The 8875-nt window shown below is 39.0% G+C and overlaps 1 protein-coding gene across 7 annotated transcripts in view; it reads right to left on the reverse strand.

Moving 5' to 3' along the window:
- Positions 1-8660, reverse strand: part of ARPP21 (cAMP regulated phosphoprotein 21) — a 292758-nt gene extending 284098 nt beyond the window's left edge. For 4 of the 7 annotated variants that reach the window (XR_012644549.1, XM_074988190.1, XM_074988187.1 and 1 more), the window contains exon 1: positions 8473-8660. The gene's annotated coding sequence lies outside the window, so the exon portion shown is untranslated. The remainder of the gene's footprint in view (positions 1-8472) is intronic. The other 3 variants (XM_074988193.1, XM_074988192.1, XM_074988191.1) reach the window with 2 other exon arrangements.
- Between the last annotated feature and the right edge of the window lie 215 nt (positions 8661-8875).

The raw sequence follows: 8875 nt of genomic DNA on the forward strand, positions 1-8875 counted from the left end.
TTTTTGTTATCTTTTGGATAGATTTGTTCATATCAAAAACTTAACTGTGCCACCACCTGTAAGGGACAGTTCAAAGTGTGTGTGATAACCGCTCCCCCATGCTTTATAGAAATTGGGTTATGAATATAAAGATGCATTAACTCAGAAATGCTTTGGATAAAATGTCTCTTGTAACCTATCATTTTAATACTATAATCTGCTGAATCTGTATATCATATTTTTGTGTGTACCATTCTTCTGTGTGAAGTTGGAAATAGGACATGTATGTCTGTTAATAGTTTTAAAGGTGCTAATGACAACCATTACTGGTGCTCTTGGAATAATCCCAAGGACAGGGTTATCTACCATATATGACTGAGCAATCAATCTGATGGCTTGGAAATGGTTTTATTTGTCCTGCAGGTCTGGGAGGTGGATAGTCTAGAAGAGTCATTCTCAAAATTTTTGGCTGAGGCCAACCCCGTTCAACACAAATCTTTCAGTGAACCTCTAGACAACTACCCAGGATGGCAAAATGCCTTCACTTATCTCTAAATACTGTGAATACTGAATTATTCATATTAGGGTAGTGGATCATAAAAACGTCAATATGTAACTATAACATAAGGGAGAACATATAGTTAGATCGTATTTTTATATTTTATAAGAAAGGGGTATATATTTTAAATCTTTGTGTTAAATGAAGTAAAATCTGTAAAGTAAAATATGTCCAAAACAAAAGGTTTCAACATTATTTTTATTTATGGCAGTGGTGGGGAACCCCTATAGAGAGGGAGTGAAGGGGCAAGCCCCAAGCCTAGGGTCCAGCTGCAAGATAGGCATGGCCCACTAGCATGCCACAGACCACATTTTGAGGACGACTGGTCTAGAAAGACGCATGACCATGCCACCTGGTATGGCCTCCATTTTGGAATTCATTTTTTTTTCCCACCAGGGGGATTGTTAAAAACAAGAGCTTCCCACCCAAGTGGAAAGCTTATTAAAGCAATGTGTCAGTGCCTGGGAATTTTGTTGATCACAATGTTTTACTGACTAATCTTTTGTACCACAGTCCCCACTCTTCTGTGCTCATCCCGAGAATCTTTCCTTCTTCTCTGGCATTAAAGGACCATGATTTTAGTATTGTATATACTTAAAGGGAATCTAAAATCAGCAGAGATTTTCTTGTTTAACAACAGCTTAGATGTAATATACAAGATACAACTTGTCATGACAAATAACCTTTACTTATTCATTGACACCAACTCCGGGCAGCTCTGGGAATACCATGTGGTTGTTTTTGTTTGCTCCTGCAGTGTCAGCAAAATGAAGCATCAAGGCTGAAATCCCACTCTTAGATATTCATGCACAGCTCTGAGGGCAACATCTGAGATTTTTTCTCTTGCGCCAGTCAACAAGATGCCTATTTTAGAAATGTTTCACAGTGATGGATTGGAAGCTTTAAAATCCTACAGATGAGGGAAGGAAGTAGATAGAGCTGCACGTCTGAAGACCTGGCTGGGATCCTTCCTCTGGCCTCATTAGAGGCTTTGAACATGCCACTTCACTTTTCTGTGCCTCAGGTTTCCCCAGCTATGAAAACCAAGATATTGCTACTTACTTACACTTTCTAAAGTACTTTGAGATCCATGACTAAGAATTACTTTTAAGAGCTTTTCTAAGTACCATTTGTTATGTGGAATCTAAGGAACTGTTTTCACTGGTCTATCAGATTATAATAAATTTTGAAGCCATTCCATTCCAAATATAATTATGTCTCCCATATACCCATTTTCTCTCTTATATAAAACCACATAACCTTGATTCCCAGCTACATTTACCCACATTGGAATTAGCTGTATTAGAACAATTATATGATCATTAAAATACAAGGCTCCAAAGACTAAGGATTTAATGAGTGTGAAATGTAATGAAACACTATGGAAACTGCATTACAGATTTTAATACAGTGTTGTTTAGTGGTCTGGGAGTCCTGAAGTATAATCCTAGGATGCCAACATTAGTTTGAATAACAAGTATTTCTATAATCCAGTTAGTATCAGCTTATTAATTATATCAAAGGATACAATAAGCAGATTTTATGCAACCATTGTGAGCCACCAGACTGGGAGTGTTTGTACACAAAAACAAAAAAGATCTTGTTTCGCAGGAGAAGACACCATTTAAAGTGCAAGATGCTGTCTTGTCCAAGTGTCAAATCTTAGGCTGTAGTTTAATGTCAAGAGTCAATCACAAAAAATCCCAAGCTAAACCCCACAGCTGATATCTATTTGACTAATATGAAGGAAGCAACAGGCACACACAAAGCCTTCCAGGCGTTATTTCTCTGTTTCTTAAGATGTAAAACTCTATCTCAAACATAGACACTAATATGATTCCATGGTCACTTCACACCTGTTTGTGACTACCCTTACTCACATAAGCAGTTCTAATAGTCCCACTGCAGTCCTCTGTACTGTTGCCTCTTTCACTATATGCCATTCATCTTGGCCACTGAGGATACCGCAACATGTCACCCTTACTTCTCTGCTGTTGGCAGTGGTGCTGCCTTCAGAGCTGGGCACCCAGCCAGCAGCCACTGCTGTCCTAAAGCTACTCATGCCCCCCACACACATACATTATGTACCCCCAGGGGAGCATGCTCCCAGTCTCAGAATTCCTGCACCATTCTGCTTGATTATTGAATGGAAGGCTAAAACACCCTTAAAAATTATGTGATCATATAATTCATGCATTATAAAGAATATGTACAATAGGGAGAGTGTTAAGGCTACCCAGACAGCCTTATCTTTGTCATTTTCTGGCTGCTTTGCTTTTAACCTTAAGGTTTCTTTGAAAATACTTTTCAGTATAGAATCTTTTACATATTTAATACAAATTAAAAAAGAAAATACATTCTTCTTTTGACTTCAGTGGATTGTCGATCAGGCCTTAGGAGCTATATTAAAAAAAAGGCAACAAATGTTGCCAGCTAATTAAACAATACGCATCTGCCAAGTTTTAAAACTGAAATGACAAAAATGAATAGATTTTTCAAATACCCTATTTGATTAATTTCACAATGCTTCTATTCAACTTGTGTTAAAAATTGTTTAGTAAAAGAAAGTGTAATGAACCGGACAACTCATCCTTGTAGAGGTGGCACACACTGTACTTACTTTAGGAGAAAGACTGAGCATTGAAACACTCACCTGGAAAACATGGAAGTTCCAAAAGTAAAGAGCATATGAAAACATGAAGGTAAACCTGTGTCTAGCACAATGGAGACCCAGGCTCCAGTCTGGGCATATTATACTACCAGTAACAACAATGACAAACAATTTGCAACCCTAAATCTGGCAACTCTGCTGTAATATTTAATGTAGGTCCAGACTAGTCTTGCATTATATAGACTATATGCAGCAAACATAGTACACAGTTATTACAAACTCAAGTTCCTGCCTCCCTATTTTCCTCTCTTAAAGAAGGCAAATCAAGAACCATTTTAAATGCAATGCTGCCTAGAGGATCTATGACACTATGAATATATTTATTTCCCTTCACTTCTATCCAAATATTTTCTATTGTGTCAGACAAACTAATATTTTTTTCTCTGCAGTCCAAACGTAACCCAGTACTGGTTGTCACCTCACCTCCACGTTAGGCCTTTACACTACATTGGAAACTCAATGCAAGGACCTTCATGTCTGTATCTGAGCTGCTTTCCATCATGCCTCTTTCTCACTGTCAACATCATTCCTCAACTGGGAACACAGAGAAAAAAAATCTATGAAAAAAATCCCATCCAGAAAAAGGTCTTTGCTCATGAAACATCATATCACAGAAAATCTACCCTGCATTTCCTTTCCCAGCATCTCCCTCTCTCTAATCTCTCTTCTGGCAGTGGCTATAGGGAAGGGGCCAGAACTGCCAGTGGAATTTCCCTTGAGACATCCTTTGACTTGGCTTATCAAGAACTCAGTTTGACTCTAGACTTCATTATTCAGGTTTTTTTTTTGTTTGGCTATGTTGAGTTGATTAGATTTAAGCACAGAGGGTGCATGCAGGATACATCACAGATCCAGAATTACATAGAAGCCCTTTTCCTTCACATACATTCACATATTCTATTCCAATGTGTTTAATAAATGGCTTACACATTCAATAATCTGCATATGACTGGTGATGATATAGTTTGCTTGTTCATTTGGTTACATCCTGAAACTCTCACCATTTTGACTAGTTTACGTATGTCCCTGTTATAATAGGACTATTTTTTGGAAATACAGGTCTGTTAAGCTATTTTATGCATACACACACAATTCCTTAGCTTCTATAAGCTGTATAGCAGATGCTTATAATACACTTATCCTCAGAGGCATCCTTTGATTTATCTTCTCACACTACCCCTACAATGTTTATCCATGGACATACTACCTGGAGATTTACTCTGTTCATGCTGGGGTACATTATTCCCTTTCCTTATCACCCAATTAAAATCACTTTGGCCAGATAGTGTGTTTACAGTGTTCTCACAAAATGTGGAAGCATTATTCACCAGCTAAAAACTAGAGAAATTAATAGAATGTGATGACAGGGTAAGTTATGAGTGTAATGTACTACACAACGTAATATAATATCCTAGAAAACTATATGGTCAAGTTTCTATGAAATTGAAACATAATTTTAATAAAAAAATAAAATTATGAAGACATTGCAGTAACTTCATAGTTGTGCCAGTTTGAGAGGTCAGTTGTAAAATTTCTTTGGAAACATCTAACTTTTGATTTAAATACACAGCTGGTTTGAAAATTTCTGCATGGAATGTGGAAGATTTGTCACCTAAAAATTTCATAGCTCTGGAAAATTTCACGTTACACAAAAATTAGGATTCTAATCTCTTTGCTGTTTTGTGGCATGTTCTCTCCTTTTCATCATTTCCTTAGCACAAGGTATATTGATAAGGCCCCAAACCAATACATGTATAGTTTGCAATATACACTTGAATATAAGACATTTTGTAAAGCCATCGACCCAGATCCTCAACTGGTCTAGTGACAATGAAGTCTACTAATCAGAGATTAAATTTATGTTTACTAAATAATTTATAACAGCTAAATCACTGAGTTTTAGAAAAAGACATGGCAGAAGTCATTAACGGTTATTATCCAAACTGACGATCACCAATAAACCACTTACAGTGACATTTTCTGAGGCCAGGTTTAAACTACAGACCTATATTAGGCCAGGTCTGCATTAGGGGATACGTTTGAATTAAAATACACAACTGCAGCTATGTTATATTGTGTAGCTGGACTTGATGTACCTTGATTCGAACTTTGATGCTGTCCCCCCAGTGGGTTGTCCATGGGAGAAATATTCACGTTGACTTCACTTCACTTCCTCGTGACTCTCAGGAGTAATGTCTTTGGGAGTGCCCTCAAAATTTGATTTAACTCATCCCTATTAGATGCACTTAATCAACCCTGGAAGATCAAGTTCTGGTGTGTTGACCCAAGTGTAAGTATAGATGTGACCTTAGTATAGCAACATCACTCATGAAAAATGCATAGCCCTGACCAATGAAGTTACATCAGTGTAACCCTACATAACTTCTCCTGTTGACATAGCTACCACCTCAGTGGATTAATTCTGTTAAGGACTCTCCTATCAGAAAAAGAACCTCTTCACTGAAATGCTACAGAGGCACAACTATGTCACTGTAGCACTGTATGTGAAGATAAGCCCTAAAGCACAGATTATCTCAATGGAGACTTGAGCACTGAATTCCATGTCACCATGTCTTCCCAAACCTCCCTCTTATTAATTATGGTTGGGATTTTCAGAAACACATAGGAACGGCTGAACTCTGAAGTAATTGGCTCTCACTGATTTCAAGGAAAGTAGCATTAGACCTCTGTGGAGCATTTATGGACACACCATCCTAACTGTATAGTTGCAAGTGATTTCATTATTCACTGCTAAGCAATTAGATCTGAAAGTGCTATGAGCTTACTTGTATTTCTAAAACTAGCAGCAATAGTGGGGGATAGGTAGAGCTGAGTGGATGCAGCCCCTTTCATGAATATGGTGAAATGAACCCAAGCTGATAAGGTGACCAGAAGTATACAAGGAACCCAAGTAAAGTCCAGCTAAGAACTTGTGTGAGGATGAACTTATCATAGTCTACATTGAGTTCCCATCACCAGAATATTGTGTAATGTTGCAAATGAAGTATTGCCACAGCAGAGGCTGGAGGGGGCGTACACTCCTAATCTGGCATCCTGGGGTGCTGAATGAATTTGCTGGACCATGGCAGGTCAATATTGTCTAGCAGCATTAGAAACACTTATCTTGCTTAGTGGGCTCTTAGAAGACATGGCCCCTTCTGTGAAGAATTTGCAGTTGGAGTTAAAGCACAGTGCTGTAGATGGTAGTGCTGTGCATGAGGGTCTGGAGCTTATAGCGAATCACAAACTGAACATGAACCAACAATGTGATGAAATTGTGAAAAAGGCTAATATTCTGGGATGTACTAACAGTGGCGTTGTAGGTAAAACATGGGCAATAGCTCCCCACTTTACTTGGCACCAGGCACCTCAGCTGAAGTTCTGTGTTCAGTTCTCAGAAGCTCAACTTTAGGAAATATGTGCAAAACTTGCAGTGAGTCCGAAAGAGAGCAGTCAATGGCTACGTTTACACTAGCCCCAAACTTCGAAATGGCCACGCAAATGGCCATTTCGAAGTTTACTAATGAAGCGCTGAAATGCATATTCAGCGCTTCATTAGCATGCGGGCGGCCATGGCACTTTGAAATTGTCAATTTCGAAGTTCCGCGGCCACCCGCGTGCTAATGAAGTGCTGAATATGCATTTCAGCGCTTCTTTAGTAAACTTCGAAATGGCCATTTGCGTGGCCATTTCAAAGTTTGGGGCTAGTGTAGACACGGTCAATGTGACAAAAAGTTTAGGAAATCTGACCGGGACAGGTTCCCAAGGAAGCTGTGGAATCGTCCCATTGGAGGTTCTTAAGAATGGGTGGGACATACTCCTGTCAGAGATGGTCTACATTTATTGGCCCTGCCTCAATGAAAGGGGCTGGACTAGATGACATTTTGAGGTCTCTTCTATCCCTACAGTCCCATGATTCCTATGCAACAACTAAGTCTGATGAGTAGCATTGGGGAGGATGGAGCAAGAAGAGTGCAATAATAAAGAAACCTCACAGTTGCATAGGTTAATAATTGTTGAAGTAATCATGCATCTCAGTATCTGTAACACCACTAAACTAAACTGTTGACAGAGCTGGTGGAGAAAGCTTAAAGAGCCTACTGGGACATGTTTAGATCAAGTTAGTACCTCACTTTCATGAACAATAAATTGAAGTAAAAGCTGGACTATGCACTGAGGAGCATCTGACAGTCACACATGACATTCCATGTCCACTTTTCATTGCACTTATTTGGCCCAAATTCTTTGTCACGCACTGCATCCTTCGGTGAAAAGTATCAAGGTTTGTGATGCAAATACCAACAATATAAATAGAAATAGTCCTAAAGATTCAGGCCGCAAGTCTCTTGGAAGAGGGTGAGAGGTCTGATTTTTTTTTTTTTTTTTGGTAAGCTACGTTTCAAAGAAGCAAACACTGTACTGTTTTTTTCACTGGCCATTCAGGTTTCTTTTTTCTAGTTTAGAAGTAACACATGCAGCTGATTTCAAACAAACTGCAAGCAGCAACCCTATCACCCATTGCAAAGGAGCCTGCTACATTCACTCAGTCGATTTGCCACCTCTCTAATTTTATGCACACATGCAATTTTATTCAATCAACATGCATAGTGTGGCATAACAATTTCTTCTGATCTGCTTAATAATGGTTGTCCTCTGCACTCAGAAATGGCAACTCTCTGTTCAAGAAAGACTGAGCAATAGAATGATATAAATGCTATTATAAAGTACGGCAGGTCTTCCAGCTCCCTCTCTTCTCTGCTACTTTTAGTCTAAATAATCATCGGGTAGGTTTTTTGTAGTTTCACTAGAACAAACTATGAAGATTTAAAGAACCACTGTCACATGAAAGCAGGCAAAATACTTCATAATATTACCATGGAGCAAACAGATACTTTTCAAGTAGAGCAACATTGCTGCTCCCCACCTCCATGCAGTCAGCATGTTTGATTTGTTTTTATGTATTTTCCCTGATTATTATTAAACAAGTCATCTCTACTTAATCACCACTGGAATCAAAAGTGACTCTGCACTGAAGCACTCTGAATTAGACAACACTGATGAAAATTAATGCAAATACATCGTACTCTGCTTTGCAGTACTGTAATTTACGGAGCAAGCCTACTGCAGATATACTAGTAAACAGGAATCCATATCTGCTACATTTCTGCACCACTGACATTTGATAGTTTTCCTGCCGCTGACTCCTCTGAGAGTAGCTCCATAAAACAGCAAACTCAGTGCTCCATTAAAGTCTTCCACTTACCCGTTCCACGAAGCAGCAATACTCCCATTAAGGTGTCTCACTGATTTTGGATTCTTGCAAGTCACTGCTCTCCTCTTTCTGCTCAGCGACCCCCAGCACTCACCACAGCTCTACATGTCCCTTGGGCAGTGGAGACAGGCATGTGTGGAAGGGACATCACAGCAAAGTTGCTAGGCCCTTCCTGATATAATAGCAAGGCCTGTGCCAGAGAGGCGAGATCAGGCTGTGCCAGATTCCAAGCACTGTGTTGACCTAGCACCTGTTGTCAGTCATAAATGTTTGACAGTCAGCTGTTCAGCTAATATTAACCAATGAAATTGCTGGTCGGAGTAAAATAGAATAGAGGAAATCAATGAACCACAGATATAAGGTAACCTGTTTTTGAATTTTCATTTAAAAACAC

This window comes from Carettochelys insculpta, chromosome 2 (genome assembly GCF_033958435.1).
Source record: "Carettochelys insculpta isolate YL-2023 chromosome 2, ASM3395843v1, whole genome shotgun sequence".
Classification (NCBI taxonomy): Eukaryota; Metazoa; Chordata; order Testudines; family Carettochelyidae; genus Carettochelys; species Carettochelys insculpta.